Here is a 23,820-nt window from a genome sequence, read left to right on the forward strand (position 1 = left end):
TTCTGCATGAAAGAGTTGTTGTCCTTTGTATTTATTTATTTATTCAACTTTTCATTTACATCAATACAGACTTGGGGGTATTTATTTTATACTTTGGGTTATAAGCCAGTACTACTTGATTTATTCTGCTGACGAAATTGTTCCATTTTGGCCACTGGGAGTTCTTTTTAGTTGACTTTTGGGTCCCTGGGATATACACCGATCATTGTGGGTTTTTATTTTGTTTTGAGCACTTTCTCACTTTCCGAAGTTACAGATTTAACTCCAGGCTTTTGTATATTTTCTGTTCCAGTATTAGAATCAGTCATTTCTTCAAAGAGACTACTTTTTTGGTTTGTTTCCTTGTTTCTTTGAGAAGAGTATTAGAAACCAAGATCTAGGTATGATTTGATGTCTTCAATTCCTGTTTTAATTTAGCTTTAATATTGGCTGGCCATTGAGAGCTTGATGTTTCTCCCACACAATATGGAAATGTCATATTTTGTTTCATTCTCATTTATGTACTCTATAAATTTTAGATTTTGTTTTCAGATGTTTGCCTTTACCTACTAGGACCTCTAGAACCAGATTGATTTAACTATAGCAAAGTTGTGCTTTTGCTGTAGTTCAAGAGAGCATAGCTTTCTTCTCCACTCTACCCAGGTATGAGGAAAATATCAGAAATCGAACTAGAATTGATAACTAAATGCATTTATTGAATTTTTAAAAAGGAATTAATAAAAGGAATTTGTTCCTTAATATGATCATTATTAATTAAATTAATTGTCTGAGATAATTATATTTTGGTTTCATTTTTCTTAAACCCTAAGTTACACTGATCTGCCTTTTGTGTAAGAAATATCATGTTGCAGAAGGCATGGGAGGGCAGTATGACTGAGGCAAAAAATACTTATCATAACAATTCCTGTCATCATAAAATTTATTAATTTTAGACCTGAAAGGAATCTTAAAAACTATTCTTTAACTGAATCATCTTAATATTGAGTAAAATGGCTTATGTAAACTCATCCATTTAGGTAGCTGCAAAACTAGAACCAGAATTCAAGTGTCCCAGGATACAGATTCTATCCAGAATAGAAAAAAAAAAAGCAATTACTTCAAGAATTTATACATATATATGTGTGTAATTGCAGAGAGAAGAAACTCATTTGGTAAGGTATTTTGGTGGCTGAGGGCATGACCATCTGAATTACATTTGCTATGGTTGCCTTTAAGACTTACTGGGTAGAATCAAGAAATTTTGAAAAGAAATTCATCTCAGCTTGGAACTCAAATGTACAAGGGGACATTCATTATTGTTAATTAGTTATTCCTTTATTTAAAGGAAAATAAAATATATAGCTTTTGATGATTCACCAAGAATATATCCCTTTGAGTGGCACTAAAAATGAAACTGAAGATTTCCTAAAGAAACAATTAATATGATTGTGTTGCCTTTACCCTTCCTGGCAATTGGCCAGGAACTTTGGATCTCATAACTCAGGTTCTCATTCCTTCCTATTCCCTCTTGCTGATTCTTGGGATTGGTGATGAGGGAAAACGTATTGGAAGGCAGGGCACAGCAGAAACTTGGAGAGGATTAAGATGCCATGTCTGTTCTTTAATTTCTTGGAACAACAATCCTCAATCCCTGAGCTACCAGACAGAAAAGGAGCATTGCAGACGAGAAGTGGGTAAATGATGCCCATTCTGAGCTTCCGAGATCAGGCTTTTACAAGTCTCCTTTGTCCCCCTGCTGTCCAGGCCATGAGACAGAAGGACAGGAAATGATGTCTCCTTTGAGGGGAAGAGCGAATTTCAGCTTTCTTCAGCATTTTCCTGCTATGTTGCTGATCAGCATTTTACAAAGGACACAGAGACTCGGTTCCTAAAAGCTGTTTCTCGTGGCTTTAGAGTAAGTTTTTCAAAAGCAGGCATCACTGAGAGTTCCACAAGGTGAGCAGAGAGTCATCCTGCAGGGTCTCAGGTGCTGGAGTCACTACTACGCGAGAAGGCAGTGTTCCCCAGGCCCACCCTCCATTTAGGCTTCAGGGGCAAGCACGTGCACTTCAGCCTGCGGCCCAGGACCCCGGAGCACATGGCTTTCATTGTTAGGGGACAGAAGTGTAGTCCAAGTGTCAACTCACCTTCAATCATTTACCACTTATGTATCAGTTATGTTGGGTTTGGAGACCATGAACATATGCAGTTAAAAGAAAACTGGAATTAAAATGAGAGAATTTGTGTACCTTTAGTTTCAGTTGTTTTTTTTTTTTTTTTAATTATTATTTGCTAAAGATTTGAAATGGCTTCTTTAGTATGAGAGTGAATCCTTAAAGAGAGAGATTCATACAGACATTGCCTTTGGTAGAAATAAATAAGGTTTTCCAGTGGCCTCTAAACTTTTTTTTGATGTTACTTTTAAAAATTGATATAAGCCGCAGTACTGGAAAGGAGCTAATATTCCTGATTTCTTTAAAAACTAAATTTGGACAAACCAAAAGAGGGTGAATTATAGAATCTCAGCATAGGAGAGAATGTTATTTGGCAATCCACTGACCCTATTGAATTTTTGTTTTTGTTTTTGTTTTGTTTTGAAAAGGAATTTTTTTTCTTCTTCTCTCTGATTAGCTCTGATCATTTAATTCAGCTGAACAAAACATAGTAAAAAAACAATCAATAAAAGATAGCATAACATGAGTTTTACCAAATATCTCATTCTTAAATAGATTCTTCCAAAATAATACAATAGTAAATGTGGCCCAAGGAAATGTTTTATGGAATTTTGTCAGAAGTGGAACAGAAAGATCTGTCCTATTGTCAAGGGACTTCTATCCAAGTCTGCCCATCCATCCATCCTCCCTCCCTTCCTCCCTTCTTTCCATCCTTCCTTCCTTCCTTCTTTCTTTCCATCCTTCCTTCCTCCCTTCCTTCCTTCCTTCCTTCCTTCCTTCCTTCCTTCCTTCCTTCCTTCTTTCCTTCTTTCTTTCCTTCCTTCTTTGATCCATCCATCTATCCATCCATCCATTTACATTTACGTATGGAAAACCTTCAGTCTATATACCCAGCACTGTTGTGGGTGCTGAAAAACACAGAAGTCAGTTAGACAAAATACTCCCTTTGTGGGGCTTAGATTCTAGTCATCAGCTCCCATGCATACGATGCTGTAGGATTATGGTAGATTGAAACACTGAGCCCTACATGAAAGAATCCACCGCAGTACTCACCATACATTTCCTAATGTCCTCTTGAGAACATTTGAGAAGAGAGGAAAGGTTATCTCATCCCAAACTCTAGTAGCAGACAAAGAAATTTCCCCATCTGCCTTTTAAACTTTTTAACAGACCGGGGGTTTATTATTCAGGAATAACTCAATTATGCTGGTCCTGCTTAGAGTTTGGGGAAAATTGTTCAAATCACATGGGAAGTGGTTCTTTGGAAGCCCCAGTAACATGAAAAAAAAACAAAACAAAACAAAAAAAAAACCCCAAACCAGGAGATTTACAATCCGAAGCCAGACTTAATAATACATAACAAATTGCAGCTCTTTTGGGGAATCTCCCTAGGTACCATTCCTAGGGATTCCAAGTGTTTAATTGAAATTTCTTTGGGGACAGTAGTAATCATTCACTTAAGCATTATATTTATATTTGTGCATGAAGGAAGGAAGTCAAAGAGCTAATAGACCAAGTGAGCAGAATGGCTGCTTTTCAGCTGCAGGCCATGACGAGCTGGCAATTCTCGGAGGAGCACTTATCCCGGAGACAGCTTGCTTACATTGTCCTCCGGGGACTGGCGGAGGAGGACAGAGATGTGACTGACAGCTGTTTCTTCCTGGACTGAGACAGAATGCACGATCCCAGTGCAGCCTGTTTGATCAAACTATTTTCAGTCTAGAGGATTTAAACACCTCAAGATAGAAAAATATTCTGGTATAGATTTATTCTTAGAAAGGCTATTCTTTTTACCCTCATGGTTAGCTTGGTGTTTTACTCCCAGGAGAGCTGTGCCTTCATGATTTTCAAAGCAAAGTTAATGAGTAACTATTATTCTAGGAATATTTTAGCCGCTAACATTTGTGATGGAATCAAAATAAAAGTCATGCTGTTACAATAACTCTGTTTCTTTGCATAGTCAGAGATCCTACCTCCTTTCGATTCATATGAGAATAGTAGATTAGCTTCAAATAGTTCTTTCCACGTTCTGTAAATCTCAAGTGTTGACTCTATTGTTGTTTTCTGGGCTTTGCAGGTGCAATTTTCACCTACATGCATAGAAATACTTGCATGCAACTGGTTTAATTTTTTAACAGCTTTATTAAGGTATAATTTATAAATCACAAATGCTCCCCTTTCACATGTCCAGTTGCATGAATTTTAGTAAATTAACAGAGTTGTGCACCCGTCATCACAATACAACTTCAGAACGTTTCTATCCTCCCCAAGGGATTTCTCGGGCTCATTTGCTCTCAGCTCCAGTCCCAGGTAGCACTGGTTTAGTTGTAACCTACTTTGTTATAAGGGTTTATGTTCATCACCTGAATGTCTAGGTTTAGTTTCCTTGGATGTGGACATTAGTTTGTATTTTTTAATACAGATAGATGTTCAGATTAAAATATTCCTTATTTTATAAATGAGGAAATAGAAGTTTAGAGAAGCCGGGGAAATGACCCCAGATCCCAGAGCGACAAAGCTGGAGGATTTGAACTTCATTTAGTCTGATTCCAAAGCCCTTACACTGGGTTGCATGATCACTGTTAGTTTGAGAGTGAGCTGGTTGTGCATCTTAACAGAAGTTGGAGATGAATCAAAGATGATTCTTGTTATTCTTGGGGATGTGTATATCACTTTGCTTTTCTAATTTCTCAATTCTCTTATTATTTTCATTACTATATATACATATATACTATATATGTACATATTATATATACACACACACATTTATACACTAGCATCTCTCTTTTTTTAAAGATTTAATCTATTTATTTAAGAGAGAAAGCACACAAGAAGGGGCAGCGGGAAGGGGAGAAGCAGGCTCCCCGCTGAGCAGGGAGCCTGATGTGGGGCTCGAGCCCAGGACCCTGGGATCATGACCTGAGCCAAAGGCAGACGCTTAACTGACTGAGCCACCCAGGCGCCCGCATATCTCTTTTTTTATTTGGGGTTGCATTGGGGTTTGATGTCTGACAATTTTCTGATGCTAACTTATGTAATCATTATCTTCCTTCCTGTCAAAAAATTATGCTAAAGATTCTGCTATTATCTCTTTTCTCATATGTATGAAAACATCTCATAAAAACATTTGTTATTGAAGGATAAAATTATGCCTATTGGAATACAATATAATGTTACATATTGACCAGGTAGTTCTTTATGTCCAAATGTTTACTTGGAGATACTTGTATTAGTCAAAGCTGTTTTTTTTTTTAATTCATAATATAAATAATTAGAGATTTAATATCTGACATATCAGAATGATGCTAAATTTTATTAATGTTGGACTGGTAGGAATTTTAATAAAATCTTAGTCACCAACTCATGACACTGCAACAGAAATTAGTGTAGGGCTGTGAGAGCTTTGTGGAACTGCCAAAATCTGAGTCCGAGTTCCTGCTTTTCTTGACCGTGTCCTTCAGCAGGTTGTATCATTGTCCTGCTCCTACAAAATAGCTCTCACTGAATAGTAGTTTCTTTTCATTAACAAGTTCCCAACAGAAAGTCACTGTTTTATCTTTTGAATCACATAGTTGTGTATGTTTCCTATAAAGCCAACTTCAAACAGTTCGATATGGGCTGCATTATTTTGGTTAAATCTGGATGACGAGACAAGGAAATTCAAATATATGCTGTGAAGCCCGGCATCAGGAATGCTCATGACTGGGTTCCTCTCCTCCAGGGGATGACTCTGGGAACACGGTTTCTTTCAGTGGTGGTGCTCCCATCTTGAATCCGTCATTGCCGGATCTCCTGCATCACAAGGGAAAGAGAACATGGAGGGGGGTCGTTTGCTTTTTCAGCTCTCTGGATTTTATTTATTTTTTTATTTTTATTTATTTATTTATTTTTTAGAACATCTTAAATTTTTAATCCTTTCTTTACAGGTCACCCAGACCACTTTTGATTAAGAAAACTGTAGAGAGTTAGCAACTGCCACGAGCAAACGCCAGGTGGCGGCACGTGTCGGTTTTCCACAGGGTCCTGCTTTGCGGGGTGTCCGCGCACACTCGCTGGAATGGGTCGCCGCAGAGCTTAGTGCACAGGTCGCTTCTCCCCGTATTTCTTTGTAAACTCTTCAGCGTTCTTACAGAATTTTTTACAGTCCTTGGAGTATTCTTCATCCAGGTCAGCCCGAAGTGGGTGCTTCGGGCTGGGGGTCGTTCCCCGGTGCTGTGAGGGCCTGGCTTAGTTGGTCGGGTTTGGTTGCTGGCTTCCCGTTTTCGGCACTAATGACCGGCAGACAGACCTGCCCCTTTTCATCAGGTTCGGGTGATCTTTGTTTTAAATATGATCTTCGGTGGTTTGAATGGGTACTCTGCTGGAAAGTTGATTTCGATACTGAAGTCCGCCCTATCGTATGGAGGGTTGTCAGGAACAAGACGCCCTTGCCAAGCCAGTAAATTAGCTTCATCGGCCTGGATGTTACGGAGTTTCTCATTCCCCATTTGCGGATTTCTTCACGCTCCTCCTCAGCCCCGCTGGCCGCCGTCTTGGATCTGGTGCTGCTAACTCTCCGGATTTTGAACGACACGCATCGCTTCTGCTTCGCTCACTTGACAGGAGCTGGACATGTGGTCTGACCTAGATGGCTTGGGAACAGGGGGTGATCATTCCTGGCTGGGCAACCCCCTTCTAGTAGCGGTTCTATACCATGGGAAGGGAAACACTAATTTCCGCAGACAGTTAATTCTCAGCGACCCTCAAGCCAAATCTCTAGGCAGAAAATTAGAGTTGATCTGACTCTGAAACGTAAAGGAATCTTGAACCCTGGGCCAATTAGGGTCGACGGGGGAATGGTAGTAAGTAACTTGGTAACTCTCAGATGAGGGGATGGTCCCAATTAGCTGTTTTCGAAAGTATCCTGGGCCACGCCTTTGTATTAAATTAGAAGAGTGCTGTTGCTCTGGTTAGAGGGACTTTGGGAAGGGACAGCTCTGCATAGGTCCTTCTCACCTACTGCAGGCTCTCAGCAGAATCCCTAGAGATCCTGGAAAGGCAGATGAAAACCACTAGAGTAGATTAGCTCGGAATCCCTTCCTCTCCCACCATTCTCTGATTTAAGGTTTTTATTCTCTCTCCCTCTTTTACTTCTTAATAAAATCTTCTCTAAATGATCACTGTAGAAAGTCTGGAGTAGAAACTAAAGACTGGCAGCCCAAAGACCTACCTTATTTGGATTGCACTTTTTTAAAATTACATTTTTTGGCCATTATTTATAAATACGTAAATATTACACAGAGTCTAGATTTAAGACTCTTTTAGAAAAAAATGCAAAACCAGGCAACATTAGTTCTATCTTTATGGATGGCAGATATCTACTGGAGCTAACAACTGCCTTATCAAAACTCTCATTTTTCTACAAGCCCCCACTGCTCCTTAATGCCCTTTACACTGGGTGACTTAGCTCCTTTGTGTTAACTGCCTAGCTTCTGTGAGTCATTTGAATTTACCAAATGCGATCTAGTGGAAAAAAATATGACCTCATTGAAATTTTTATCTTTTTCAGGCAAGCAGGTAGTTATTAAAAACTTGTGAGCAAGATTAAATTGAATCTCCACTTTCAATTGTTCTTCAACCTATTTTTCATAGAAAGTTCTACTGCGTGATCCTCTCCTTTTTGGGAGACATTTATTTATAAAATGAATTTTCCACAATAATTATTCCCCATTGCCTCTGTTACTCCCCATAGCCTTTCAGCTTACAAGATTTTAGACTTCTGCTCTGAATTAATTCAAGTAGTGATTTTTCTCTTACCAGACAAAGGGTCTATATAGCAACAATATATATGACAAAAGACGTAATGGCACCTTTTCTTTTTTTCTCAATTTGGCAATCTTTTTCTTAGAGTTGTAGCTAATAATGTCTTTCTGAGGATGTGTAGTGAAACTTTGACATATGTCATGGTTGTCAAAGTCAGCATTAACACAAAATAGTAAGTTATTTAATATAGGATTCAACTTTATTATTTTTTCAAGTAAGCTGTCTATCACCAAGTTCTAAAGTGGATTTCTTTAAAGTCTCCCTGTCTCCAGAGAAAAGGGGAAAAGGCAGTGTGTCCCTGGACAGGATCTATGACTCATTATGTCAATCAAACCCCACTTCAGAAGGGAATAAAGAGATTTGTATCTCAAAGCTGTGCATAACGACTCCTCAGCTTTTCATTTCATATTTATGAGCGGTTTACTTTGAAGTGTTTATCAGCCAATGCTCAGAAACATGAGGGAGCCTTGCCTGAAACCATACTCATGCGTCTAATCTGTGAAATGCTTGCTGAGCAGACTAGCTCATCAGCGCATGCCATGCAAAAATAAATACATAAATAAACTTTTTGTTATTTGAGGTCTTGGAGCCATGTCTTTATATGAACTATAAAAAAGGGATAAATGGTGCTGAACATTTGGAAATCGGTGTAACACAGGAAACTTGGCTCTGTGATGTGCAAAAGGAAGAGAGGGGTGGATAATTTCTCGCTTGAAATAAAACCTGGTAGAATGCAGAGAAATAAAAATACACAAATATTTGCATATACTTCTCAGATGGTCTAAGGCTTTGGGTCTGTCCAAGTGACCACATGATGGCAATGAATAGTATAGGTTGTTTTGTTTAAAAATATACATACAGATACGTATTTTTTGAAGATAGAATTCTCAAAATGGGGCGCCTGGGTGGCTCAGTCGTTAAGCGTCTGCCTTCGGCTCAGGTCATGATCCCAGGGTCCTGGGATCGAGTCCCACATCGGGCTCCCTGCTCAGCGGGGAGCCTGCTTCTCCTTCTCCCACTCCCTCTGCTTGTGTTCCTGCTCTCGCTATGTCTCTCTCTGTCAAATAAATAAATAAAAAATCTTTAAAAAAAAAAAAAAAGAATTCTCAAAATGGTTAGAGAGATGGCACTGCCAAGGTGTCAAAAGCACTAAACAGAAAGCTGTTTTACATATTTTATCTGTATTAGTGCCCCATGTGTATTTTAAGATGTATAAAATAGGTAGAAGGAAAAGTCAGAGAAGGTGAAGAAGGGGGCGGGTGCATAGAGTTAAAAAGAAAAGGTATACATTCTTGATGAATGACACTGGTACGTTCTCTCTATTTTTAATCTACCTCTCTAGCTTTCTTTAACTCAACAAATGTTCATTGAGCAGCTACTACACTAGATCCTGACTTTCCAGTGGTAGAGATCAGCCAGCATTGCTGAGAAGGATCTGGCATGCTGAGCGGGGCTGACAAGTTGACAAGCTAATGTTACTGTCACACATCAGTTTCTTACTGTGGCCAAGGGATGCTCAGTTCTCTACTTCTTGACATCGGATCCCTTATGTCTGTGCTTCATTCTCAACTCTTCATTGCAAAAAGGCTGTTTAAAGAAATAAGCCCAATTCACTTTTATAACCTACAGATTATTTCATTGATTTGAACAGTTGGATGGACATAAAGGATGGGAATTCAGAAGCCATTCTCTTATAAAAAAGTTTGTTTCCTGTTTTGCCCTTTTTGTGCAGATTCCCCTCAGTATTCTAATTGGGAAAAGTGGCTCTGATGCCTAGACTCTCACTAGAAATATCATATAGTCACTGAAGTTTAAAGCTGAAAGTCTTTAGACTCAACTAAAAAGCATGACAGGTGAGAGAGCACCCAGGCTTTGGAGCCAGAAGGAGAAATGCACTAATTGGGGCTATTTTATCTACTCATCACATGGCCTTAGAAATGTTATTTCTGTCTTTTGAGCCTAATACCTTCCTCCTCATTTTGTCTTGAGGATTATATGAGATTTTACATGTAATGTGTTTATAACCCAGGCTTGACACATACTACACAACCAGTAACTATTAAGCCATAAATGTTTATTGAATGACTGAATGAAGGATGCCAACCCTTCTGATCTCATCCTTTTATTTTCAGAGAAAACCTGAGGAGTCAGGGGATGAAGGGGCTTACCCAAGATTATATGTTTGCCTCTCAGAATCAGGCTTTCTAGAGAAAAAAAAATAGAGTTACCTCCCCCGCTGCATCTGCCTTCCCACACCCACCAACGTAGGTAGAGTGAAAAATAAACTCACCAGGAACACAGCATGATATTGGCATTGTATATGTATATGTTTATCTTCTTTGTTAGCCTGTGGAGATCGCCCAAAGCAGGGACACAGCTTTTCCATCTCTGTATCCCTGGTTGGTTCCTAGCACATCTTTTTGTCTATTTGTAGAACTGCATTGAACTAATCAGTTTGAAACATAAACAGTGGGTGCCCTTGGGTCTGTGTGAGCCATATAATGGCAATGATTCTGAGGAAGAGAGACTTAAGTACAAAGAAGCATAAAACCTGCCAGATATGTATAAACGTCAACCAAAGCCTTTGTGGGGTGTGTTCCTGATAATGCTGATGGATAGATTTTCTGAAAAGACTATTTTGATTTTCTTATCCGAATGGAGATTGAGTGCACTGCACACAAGAGAAAATGATTTGGAGCCAATTCTAAGAGAGAGGAAATTGAAGCAAGAAATAAGTGTTTGAAATAATAATCTGCTGCTGATCCCTAAACAACCTGAAATGAGAGCACAGGAATTAATGAGGCTCCTAACCCCTTGTGACATAGGCACGTGGGACTTACACCAGTGAAGCAGCAATTTCCCTGGTGGTCTGTTCATGGGCTATGAGTGAGCAAACAAAACCAATGTCCCCTTTGAAAGCAAAGCTATCTTAATAAGGGAAAGGTTCTCAAAGGAAGGCTCACAAAGTGCCAGGTAGTGCAAATGTTTTTCATAAAGCACCTGGAAAAACCTCAGCAAAGAGAAACATCTCAATAGAGAACAATTAAGTGTCACATTGGATTTCATTGCCCATCATTCCAGAGAAGTAGCAGTTTTGCTGGGAAAAGTTGGCTTTCTAGGAAGGAAGCAGTCTACCAGGAGTGACCACTGATTTTTTTTTTTTTTTTTCTGTTTAAGGCAGGGAAAGGCAAGAGAGATGTATCTCAGTTCTCAGTTCTGTCAGAGATACGCTTTGTGATTTCTGGAAAGCTCAGGAACCCCCCTGCTTTTCTGCTACTTGGGGGAGGTAATTCTTGCAACTTTCCATGGATGATGTTGATTCATAAGGCAGTTTGCTTTGAAAATCTTCAATAAATGTGCCCTCTGAATACCAAATGGAGGAGATAGATAGTATAGTCACTGGATTCTGGGAGATATTTTGGGAAAATGAGGAATGCCAAGGAAGTCATCTGTAATGACTGAACAGTTGTTCTACTAATTAGAAGAGGCAGGATGATATTAACTCTCGGCATAGCTTTGCCAGAACACCTGAAAACGGAGACCAGGCGCTCTCCTGTGCCTCCGGAGCAGCCAAGTGGCCAGAGCACTTGATGTCTGTGTAGGGGATGATGTTCTTTGTGCATTTCAGGATAGGAACACTATTAGAGCACAGTCCACATTTCATTTTAAAATCCTTTGAGGAGGTTGATGTTTTGATTCATTGTGATTTTGGCCTTCCATACACGGGGAAGGATTTCATGGAGGATGCAGTGCTGCACCATAACTTTCATGAACCTTAGGCACTATTGCCTTTGTTGGCCCCTTCCTCCCTAAAAAATATTTGATATTATAGTTACAACTATGTAATATAAAGACAAATTATTGTTAAAGACTAAAACATTTTCTACAAACTAAACGTTTTTTTTCTGATTTTAAAAGAAATTAAACTATTTCTGTGGGCCCTTGAAAGTGTTATGGTCCTTGTGACTGTACGGTGTAAGTTGGCCCTGGGGCTATTGAAATTGACATGTCTTCTTGTCATATTCACCCATGGATCTAAAAAAGTGAATTTCAATATTTTGAGACAAAGACTTCTTGTCTGAAAAAATGGTACAACCATCTGATGAAAAGTAGAAGTTTGTGATATAATATGAATTAACTTCTGTGGGTTCAGAATTTATAGTTACATTTACACGTAAGGAATAAATTGGTCCACATATAACACATCACCCTAATTACTCTACTTTTCCCCCTAACATAAGAACCATTCATTTTAATAATGGTGTTTTTACATTGCCTTTAATATTTTCTCATTTTTTTAAAAAGATTTTATTTATTTATTTGACAGAGAGATAGAGAGAGAACACAAGTAGGCAGAGGGAGAGGGAGAAGCAGGCTCCCCGCAGAGCAGGGAGCCTGATGCGGGACTCGATCCCAGGATCCTGGGATCATGACCTGAGCCGAAGGCAGCCACTTAACCGACTGAGCCACCCAGGTGCCCAATATTTTCTCATTTTTAAGAACTGAATATAGTCACCATAATTTAATTTTTATGCAAATCAAAGCAGCCCTGGTGAATGATGAGTTCATTGTTACATGTGCACTGTAATAAATTTGTCCCAGAAGTTTTGGAAGTTTATTAAATTTCAAGTGGTCCCTTAATTCTGCTCTGCAGTTGTACTAAGCTGTCTGATCTATACCTGGCCTCACACTCTTAGATGCCTGCTTTATCTCCCCACTCTCTCCTAAGCCTCCGGCACCTCCTTCCCATCCTCAATCAGTGGCAAACTCCCAAATCCACATCTACCATCTCCCCACTCCCACCAACTGCACCCACAGGCTCTGCCTTCCCTCCTATCACTATAAATGAACAATCTCTACTCTTATCCCAGGTGAAACCCCCACTTGTGTGCAAGATCAGTGTCCCACTGATCTACTCAAGAATGTTGCATCAAGAGCTCTCCCACCTCTCTTTCCTAAATGAACCATCCTTTCATTCCTACCAGCATACAAACATGCTGTGACCTTCCCCCAACTTCTGTGCATTTACTTCTTCCATCAGCTACCACTACATTCCTTCAGTCCTTATTGTAGCACATCTCAGATGATGTGTTTGTCTTATTGCCACTGATTCTTCTCCCCTATTTTCTTATAAACACAGTCCAATCAGATTATCACATATACCCCTCCACATAACTCTTTTTGGTGTTTGTTTGTTTGTTTGTTTTTCACCAACGGCACTAGTGATTACCATATTGCTATATCTTCATGTCACATTCTCGATTCTCATCTTAGCAATCTATCAGCAATGTTTGAAACAGTTAATTGCCCCTTACTCTTTGATACACTTTCATTACTTAGATTCTATTCTAGCATATGCTTGTGGCTTTCCTCCTACTGCACTGGTTGTTCATTTTCATACTCCTTTACAGCTTCCTCCTCTTTGCTCCAAACTCTGAATATAAAAGTGACTTAGGGCTCAGTCCTTGATATTCTTTTCTATGTAGAGTTATTCCACACTGCGATGTCGTCCAGCTCCGTGGCACTAAACAGAATCTACATGCCAGTGACTCCCAAATCTATATCACTTACATATCTATATCTTTTATATATCCTCAGCATCTCCATTTATATGTCTAATATGTAGTTCAAACTCAGATATCCAGGATTGAAATCTTGGTCTGTATGTGTCTTCCCCATCACAATTAATGGCAACTCCTTCTTCTGATTTTCAGTTCAAAAACATTGTCATGGGGGCACCTGGGTAGCTCAGTCATTGGGTGTCTGCCTTTGGCTCAGGTCATGGTCCCAGGGTCCTGGGATCGAGCCCCACATCAGGCTCCCTGTTCGGTGGGAAGCCTGCTTCTCCCTCTCCCTCTGCTTGTGTTCCCTCTCTCGTTGTGTCTCTCTCTGTCAAATAAATAAATCTTTAAAAAACAAAAACATTGTCACATTCAACTCTTTCTGCCATACCCTACATACAATCCATTAGGAAATCCCACTCTGCCCACCACTTTGCTCCTTACAACCAGAATAGGCTGTGATCATCTCTTACAAATGCATTCTGAGTGGTCTCTTTGATTCTGTTCTTATTCCCCTCCTTCAGTATTCTAATCTAACAGAACAATCCTTTAAAAATAAAAATTAGACAGTGTCACCCTTCTCCCCGAAAACAACACAATGGCTCTCTGTTTCCCCCTTAGTAAAGATAAATGTCCTTAAAATCACTCTCAAAGCCCTTTAGAACTCAGCTCTCATTAACTCTCTGGCCCTTTCTCATAAGTTGGCATCTTTGTTCACTGCATTCCAGCCACAAAGTTCCTCTCACTGTTCCTGGGACATGCCAGGCACATTTCTGCCTGGAACCTTTACACTGATGGTTTCCTTTTGCCCCAGGTATTGGAAAGGCTGACTCTTTCAACTTCTTCAAGTCTTTGTTTAAATGTCATCTTCTCAGTAAGGCCTTCCTAGATCAAATTATTCAAAATACAAAAGGCTTTCACCACTCTATTTTCTGTTTTCTTTTCATAGTACTTACCACCTTTGAGGATGCTACACACTTATACCTTATGTTAACTGTTTAATATCTGTTTGCCCCAGCTAAAATATAAGCTCCACTAGGACAGAGATCTTTCTCTCTTTTGCTTTCCGATATATCCCAAGCCTGCAGAACAATGTTTAGCAGTTAATAAGCACTTAATAAATGTTGAATGAATGAATGAATGAATGAATGAATGAATGAATGAGACTCTTTACCTTTGTTCTACTTGCCTAGATTCCCTTCTTTTAGATTTATATCTCCTCTCATGTATTCATGTTTCTGCTCCCGTGAAGTTAGCGGTCTCCATAGCCTTATGAATATAGATATTATTAAATCTATTTTATTGATGTGGAGACTGAAGATCAAGGGTGGAGGAACTAATTAACTTGAGCATCATCAGACCATAAGTGGTGGAATAGGGATTCAGATTCTGGATTACTTGCTTCTGGTGTGTTCTTAATCACAAGGATCTAGAGTGTTTCTCCTAGGGAGAAAAGTACATCAGTTTCCTGGCAGTATACCTGTCATGTAATGATTTGTTTGCATGTACTTTTTTAAAAAAATTAAGAATATTTTGTTAGAGCAATTATAGGTTCACAGCAAAATTGAGGGGGAAGGAACAGAGATATACCATGTACCTCCTTCCCCCACACATGCATAGCCTCTTCCATTATCAGCATTCCCTACCAGAGTGATAAATAAACATTTATTACACCTGATCAACCTGCATTGGCACATCATTATCACCCAAAGTCCATAGTTTACATTACACTTCAGTCTTGATGCTATAAGTTCTATGGGTTTGGGCAAATGTAAAATGACATGTGTCCATCATTATAATATCATACAGAGTATTTTCACTGCCCTAAAAATTGTCTGTGCTCCACGTATTCATCTCTCCCTGCTGAATCCCTGGCAACCACGGATCATTTTACTGTCTCCATAGTTTTGCCTTTTCTAGAATGTCATATAGTTGGAATCGTACAGTATGTAGACTTTTCAGATTGGCTTCTTTTACTTAGTAATATACATTTAAGTTTCCTCCATGTCTTTTCATAGCTTGATGGCTCTTTTCTTTTTATTCCTGAAAAATATTCCATTGTATGGATGTATCACAGTTTATTTATCTATTAGTTGCTTTTACTTTTGCTTCATAATTTTATTCCTGATTGGCTAGATGTTAAATAGACATGCAAGCAGAGGCATTTCTTTGTAGTTTATTTCAAAATGTAACCATAAAATGTTGAAAGACATGACTTAATAGAAAAATTATGATATTTATTTTTAAGTATGTGATAAAAATAGACTGTCCAAGACTTCTATTTTTCAATTAATTTAATTTTTAGAAAAAAAAACTTTAAATCGGAGAAAAGTACAGAGAATAAAGTACACAGTACTCATCCCCTGTAATTAAGAAGTGTTAATATTTTGTCAAATTTGTTTCAAATCCTCTTTCCTCCCTCTACTCACTCCCCCACCATTGCATTCTTCTCTCTGTATTGCCAGAAATAATTGCTATGAAGAATTTGGTGTATGTTTTTCCAGTTCAGATTTATCTTGTTAGTATTATGTATGTAAAAACAACATATAGCAGCCATTATATTTTTCTTATTATGCTTTTGTAACTTGACAATTGGGTTTTGAGGTCTATCTCTATTAAGACCCAAGGCGGTTATTTCTGTTAATTCTCTACTCATAAAATTGCCAATATGTGGCTAATGGCGGCCAGTATTAAAGGTTTGTATTTCTCCTTGCTGGTTTCTCGGGAGACTTATTTCCTCCAAAAGTAAGCACTGTATAAACTAAACTACTTGACACATCTAACTTTGGTAATAACAGTTTTGAGTGGATAGTGTGAAGATCTTGTTTTTAAAGAGTTATCAGTTGATGCCTCTAGATATGCTAAAATCCTTGTAAAGCTGTTGTCTCCATTGTATGTGAATGAATCCATCACTTGTTAAAAGCAATGCTTGTAAGGCCCTTTAGTTGATGGCTCAAACCACATTGGGAATGAAGTATTTTAGTGGCAAGTTAGTCTCTGGTATTGCCGAAACTGATTAGTTACAGTATCACTCACACCATGAACAAATAGTGCTGATGGTAGAGTATTTCAGCTGTGATGATATAAGATTTTTTTACTCCATTGAGCAAGCTTCTGCCTTCTATTCCTGAATTTCCTTTTGACTTTGAGTTTATGTGACTCAACAACTCTCTGTAAGTCAACAGCTGCCAGATGCTAAATGTAATTAAGGCTTTACATGTACTTGTAACCTACGACATGTGTTTGGAACACAGGAAGCAAGGTGGGAAAGGAAGAAAAGGAAAACTCTTGATTCAGTTTCAATTATCCTCTCCCTGTTTAATGATGCTAGCAGGCACTAAGAAACTATGGTCTTGCCATTCTCTACAATCTCTGTGCCTGGATGCTTAACATAGTTTTAAACAAGTATCTAAATCCTAGCAGTAATTGGTAATGAAGCAGTTGATTTAAAGGAATTGATTTACAAACAAGAGTATATCATTAACATTTCTCCCCAATATTTGTGGTTACAAAGTAGACTCTGATTAGTTACTGAACAAAATGTCTGCTATACATATATTCACCTGGTGATAGACTGCAATCTATCCATCTCACAAGATGTCAGACTGTAGATTAGTTAACTCTTGAGATCTAGAATAATCCTTCAGTGATGGGAAAGTCAAAATGTTTTCAAAACATCAAGTGCATGATAGAGACAGGGACCTTCATGAGTGCTGAGAATGCAAATGTCATGTCTTTGTCAAAATTTTAATGTTGGTAACGTCTTTACTGACAAATCAAATATTCTCCATTTTCAAGAAACTAGAACGTTACCTTAATTAATAGAATAAACATTAAATATATCTAAATAGACTACAGTTTAGCTGGAAAAGTATTCTGTTTGTGTAGAGGTAGGAAAAATTAGAAAAGGGAATCATGTCCATCATTTTGCATTTTTACACTTACTAGTAACATGGTAATAGTAATATTAATAATAGCTAATATTTATTGACTTTTGACTTTGTTCTGGAATATTCTAAATATATACACTCTCTGACACAATGCCCAGAGGCAAGTACTGCTATAATTTCCTCCATTTTACAATTGAGAAAACTGAAAAATAGGAATATTGAATAGCTTGATCAAAGCAAACATAATATAGTCCTCACAGTAAGTAAGACAAATCTCCAAACAGCTAAAATAAAACAAAATAAAAACCAAAAATGAGCTAAAGCCAGAAATCTGAAGCTTGAACTGCAAGCTTCTGGTAGGTCTTCACTGAAAGCAAGGACTAATATCAGATCTACATTTGGGACATTGGACCTTGGACTTAGAGCAAAAAGGACATGAAACTGAGATTCTTGCACTAACCAGGAATCCTAAAAAGGGTATGTGATTAATAATACCACATGTCTTAGACAGAAGCAAATACAAATCTTCATCTGAGGCCCTTGTGATTTTCAAAAATTAAAATAAACCAATGTCAGCTAAAATAAATATAATTAAGTACATAAGAAAACAAACCTTCATAATTAAGAGCAAGCAAATCAACAAACAACCAATTTTCATCTTTGAAGTCCTAAAACATAATTTGTTGGATCTGTACTTTCAAATGTATAATATGCAAATTAGCAAGTAAGATGATAATAGAAAAACTGAACAGAAACACTTAAAAAGCTATGTAAGTTTTATAAATGAAATACATAATTGTTGAAAAAATAGTTGAGTTCATACAGTAAATATGAGATTAGGCACAATTAAAGAGAGAATTAGTGAACTGGAAAAAATAACAAGAAGAAATTAGCAAGAGACAGCACTGAGAGAAAAGAGATTAAAAATATAATAGAGACATTTAGAGAGAAGGATAATACTTGTTTAATTAGTGAAAAGAATAAACAGTATACAAGTAAGTGAATATTTAATAAGCAATGACTGAGAAATTTTTAGAATAGAGAAATGATGAAACTGCAGAAATTGAAGGAACAGCATATTAGAACTCTGAATAGACTGACAAGGCATACATATTATAATCCCTAGAGAAACCACTATTAATTATTTGAAGAGATAACTAAAATATCAATAGAAAAATTAAAATAAAATTAAAAAAATTATTAACCCAAGTGAAGGTGGGAAAGGAAATATAGAAAGGAATGGCAAAAAAAGGATGGATAGAAAAAACATGACAAAATGATGAACCTACATCCAGCCATATCAATAATTACATTAATATAAATGGACTGTCATACCAATGGAAAGGAAAAGGTTGTCAGATAAATAGCAAGTCCCAAATATATGCGGTCTACGAGAGACATATTTTTAAATACAAAAACACAGAAAAGTTGAAAGGAACAGAAATAGATGTACAATATGTTTACTACATACAGTAAACTTAAAGCTGTCTTGAGTATTTTCTATCAAGAAAATAGGCTTTAAGGCAAGCAGTATTATAGAGAAAAAGATGGATATTGGAAATGATAAAAGTGTCAGTTCACCCTGGAGATGTAAAAGTATATGTGTCTAATAACAGTTTGAAAAAGAAGAGAAAAGAAGAAGAGGAGGAGGAGAAAAATTGACAATTGTAAAGGGAGAAAGAAAAAACCCATACTTAGTTACAGATTCAACCCTTTCCTCTGTAACTAATAGAAGAGCTAGCCCAAAATTATCAGTAAGGATCTAGAGAACAACATTGTTATTTCTCTTGACCAAATAGATACTTATAGAACACTATACACAGCTGTAGAATACACTTTATCTTCCAGTGAAACATTCAGCAGCATATACTGTATTCTGAGCTACAAAGTAAGTTTCAGTGAATTTCAAGAGGAAATCCTAGAGAGTTTGTTCTTTGTCCATCAAGTACTTAAATGAGAAATCAATAATGATAAGAAATCTAGACAAGTCCAGATATGTAGAAATAAAATTACACACTTCTAAGTAACCCATGTGATATAAAAGTACAAGAGAAACTAGAAAATATTTGGAATTGAATTATAATGAAAGTACAACATAATCAAACTTGTGGGATGTAGGTGAATAGGAAGATTATTAGGCTTGATTGTTTAAGAAATACTGTTTTTAAATCAGTGATTTATATTTCTACCTCAAGAGCCTAGAAAAGGAAAAAAAAAAAACTAGAAAAAAATGAACAAATAAAACCCAGTGTTAGGTTAAGAAGAACAATCGAGATAAGAGCAAAAATTAAAGAAATAGAAAATAAACAATAAAAGAAAATACTAAAGCCAAAAGCTGGTCCTTTGAAAAAATTGATAAAATTGATAAACCCCTAGCAAGAATGATCAAGAAAAAAGAGAGAATATACAAATACTCCAAATCCAGAATAAAATAAGGGCTATTGTTATAGATCCTACACATATTCAAAGGTAGTGTCATAAACTATAGTAATTTAGATGAAAGGGACAAATTCCTTATAAAATATAACTAATATTAAAATCAGCTATTATCTCAAGAATGTTTATTAGAGATAGAGTCACTACATAGTCATGATAATCAGTAATTGATATGGGTAATCAATAATCCATCAGAAAGATATAATAATTCTAAACCCAAATACATCTATAATAGAGCCTTAAATAGACAAAAGCAAATATTGATAAAACTATGGGGACAAACACCATTATAATAGGAAATTTTATCATATCTTTCAGTTATTGATAAGACAAGCAAACAGCAAATGATAGACAAGAATTAGTACCATATAGAGGTAGTGAACACATGATTAATAATTTGGTCTAACTGACATATCTGGAATATTACACTCAGTAATTAGAGAACCTGTGTTCTTCTCAGATACATATATAATACAAAGTTTATCAGTCTATAAAACAAATTTCAAAATTGTTCAAAGATTTAGTAACATAAAAATTTTGCTCTCTAGCCAAATACAGTTAAATTAGAAATCAAAAACAGAAATATATACAAAATATCACGATACATTTGGAAACTTAATAAATAGGTTCAGTAGATGTATAAAATGTTTAGATCTAAACAACAATGAAACTACTATGAATCAAAACTTTAGAGATGTAGTAAAATGGTGCTTAAAGTGGTGCTTACAGAAAAATATATAGTCTGAAATATTCATAGTAAAAAAAGAAGAGTGGATGAACACTAATGACATAAAGATTCAAATAGAGCTATGGAAAAGAACAGTTGAATAAACTCAAAAGAGGGGAAAAGAATAATTTCTATATATAAGGGTAGAAGTTAATAAATTAAAAACATACACAGAATCAGAAAAGCAAAAATTTGTTTTTTGAAAGACAAAACCAATCATTGGTGAAACCAATCCAGTTAAAAGAAAGAAAGTACATCCATCTATTGATGGACATTTAGGTGGCTGCCATGCCTTGGTTATTATAAATATTGCTGCAATAAACACAGGGATGCATGTATCTTTTCAAATTAGTGTTTTCACTTTCTTTGGGTAAATTCCCAGCAGTGGAATTATTGGATCATATGGTATCTCTAATAAGGAAGATGTGGTGTATACACACACACACACACACACACACACAAACGCACGCAAGAATATTATATAGCCCATTATAAAAAAGATGAGTTGTTTTTGTTTTTTGCCATTTGTGACAATGTGGATGGTTCTAGAGGGTATTATGCTAAGTGAAATGAATCATACTGAGAAAAACAAGTGCCGTATGATTTCACTCATGTGTGGAATCTAAAGAACAAAATAAATGATAAACAAAAAGCAGAATCAGATCTATAAATACAGAGATCAAACTGATGGTTCCCAGAAGGAAGGAGGTAGGGAAGATGACCAAAATGAAAGAAGGGGAGTAGGAGATACAGGTTTCAGTTATGAAATGAATAAGTCACAGGAATAAAAGATACAGCATAGGGAATATAGTCAATGATATTGTAATAGTGTATGGTGACACACGGTAGCCACACTTGTGGTGAGCAGAGCTTAACACATAGAGATGTTGAATCACTATACTGCACACTTGAAATTAATGTAATGTGTGTCAACTATACTCAAATGAAAATTTTAAAAAATATTTTTAAAAAGAAAAAGCACAAATAAGTGACGTCAAGAATGAAAATAAAGACAACATTCTACAAATCTAGCAGAAATTTAAAAAGATTCAAAAATACGTGGATAACTTTGTGCCAATTCATTTGAAAACATAGATGAAATGAGCATATTCCTAGAAATATAGATAGTTCCCAAACTTTCTAAATCAACTCAAGAGAAAATAGAAAATGTTAGTAATTATAATTAAATTATAATTTTAATTTTAAAATATAAATTTTATAAATTAAGTTATAAGAATTATAATTAAAAAATAAAGTTTCTGCATCTGTAAACTGATGATCATCACAATAGCTATGTTTGTTATAAAGTTATTCTATGGCAGGCAATATCCTAAGGACCATTTTTACCTGCCTTGTCTAATTCATTGCTCACCACAGCCCTATGAAGGTGGGTGCTATTTTTATGTTTATTTTATGAATGAGTAAATGGAGACTCATCAGAAGAAATAATTCTAAGAAGTTATGGTCAAGTATTTTTAAGACAGACTCTGGAATTCCCACTTTAGCCCTCGCCTATATAGTGACTATTTTATAGGGCTGTCATCCTTATTAATTTGAAAACTGTACAGGAAAGCATGTAGAACAGTGCCTGCCACATTGTGAAGTCCTCCATAAATGTAAGCTAACCTAGTAGTTGTTCCCAAACAGAGGACAGCTAGACTATTGCAGCTAACTCACTATTGTCCTTTTATTTATTTTTTCCTATCCCTCCCCCCCCAAAAAAAAAAATTTGTTTGCAGAGGCAGAGTCCCACATGGTCAGATGACTCTACACCTTGGTAATGCTGTTATATAGGGTAACTGATAGGTATAGTTTTTAATACCAGAATTCAATTTTTATCTGTTTGGAGTTGTCATCAGCAGAAAAGAATCTCCAGCTAGCTAGGTTACTGATGTTTCATTTCTATTTATGAACTGGCAGTAGTCCAGCTGAACCTTTTGTTGTGGCTGCTTTGGGTTTTCCAAATCGGGCTTTGTTCAGCCTGGAGCAGTGAAAAGGCCACCATATCAGAGGAGAATGCCACATTCACCTTTCTCTTTGAAGTTATAAAGCTTACAGAGCAACCAAGGATACTGGAAACTCTCCTATCGTCACTAGCTATTTTGATGTTTCCTTGATTCAGAATGTGTTTATTCACACTGGAATGATTCTAGTTAAAAATTATGAAAGTTGTGACATATCATGCATTTAGGGAGAGTTTAAAATAATCTGAAAGTTTAGAATATCAAAATATTAATATGTTAGGAGCGATACATGAGAGAAAAGTATTATTCTTAGAGTGAATTTTTGAAATATAAACATTTGGCTTAAAATTTTATGAATAATAATGCATGCACACCTCCTCTGTAGTTTTAAGCCACAGGATTTTTCATGAACAATTTTGTCAACATTTGGGAAAATATCTGAGTATGTAAAATCAGATGAACTTTAGAAGGGCATTAAGAAGGAGTTTATGTGAAGAATTTTAGTATACACGAGCATAAAACATTTGAATTCATGAGTAGTCTCTTCAGTAGTTTTCAAAATTGTTATCAATGCATTTATAGATATGTAGATTTTAGATTGCTTGAAAATATTATTTTAGGTAATATTGGTAAGTTTTTGGTAAGTGATTATTTTGTGTAGCTTGAACATATCAATAATTTCTCAAATTTCAAGATAAGGTATTGATATTAAATATCAGGTAACAATTTGGTGGTACATTTTTGATTAATCAAAAATAAAAATTATTGGGGCGCCTGGGTGGCTCAGTTGGTTAAGCGACTGCCTTCGGCTCAGGTCATGATCCTGGAGTCCCGGGATCGAGTCCCGCATTGGGCTCCCGGCTCAGCGGGGAGCCTGCTTCTCCCTCTGACCCTCTCCCCTCTCATGCTGTTTCTCTCTCTCTCTCTCTCAAATAAATAAATAAATAAAATCTTTAAAAAAATAAAATAAAGATTATCACATCACTTATAATTGCCATATTTTTCTTGATAATTGTCTGTTGCAAAAACTTAGGGTATCAGATCAAATTACTCCACTTACTGTGATAAAAAAAGAACTGTAATATTATAATTTATATCATTTTCTTAAATACTTGCTGGAAAATTTGGAGTTCATACTCATTTCTGACTTGAAAATTTAGACTCTAACATTTGCTCAGGAAAAGTGGCCCATGTTTATTTACAAGAGATTGTCTTTGTCTTCGGATAAATGATGCTGAAATAAGGCCACTTAAAAATGGAATCAATGTTAAAATAGAATCAACTTTA

At 36.5% G+C, this 23,820-nt stretch overlaps 1 protein-coding gene and 1 pseudogene across 1 annotated transcript in view; one reads left to right on the plus strand and one right to left on the minus strand.

Annotated features, from left to right (window-relative positions):
- The window catches only part of TENM2 (teneurin transmembrane protein 2), a 923,830-nt gene that overhangs the window by 48,248 nt on the left and 851,762 nt on the right, over positions 1-23,820 (plus strand). The window lies entirely within an intron of this gene.
- On the minus strand, positions 6,228-7,536 carry LOC118017634 (annotated as a pseudogene).

This window comes from Mirounga leonina, unplaced genomic scaffold (genome assembly GCF_011800145.1).
Source record: "Mirounga leonina isolate KUSES-001 unplaced genomic scaffold, KU_Mleo_1.0 Mir_104, whole genome shotgun sequence".
NCBI classification, from domain to species: domain Eukaryota; kingdom Metazoa; phylum Chordata; class Mammalia; order Carnivora; family Phocidae; genus Mirounga; species Mirounga leonina.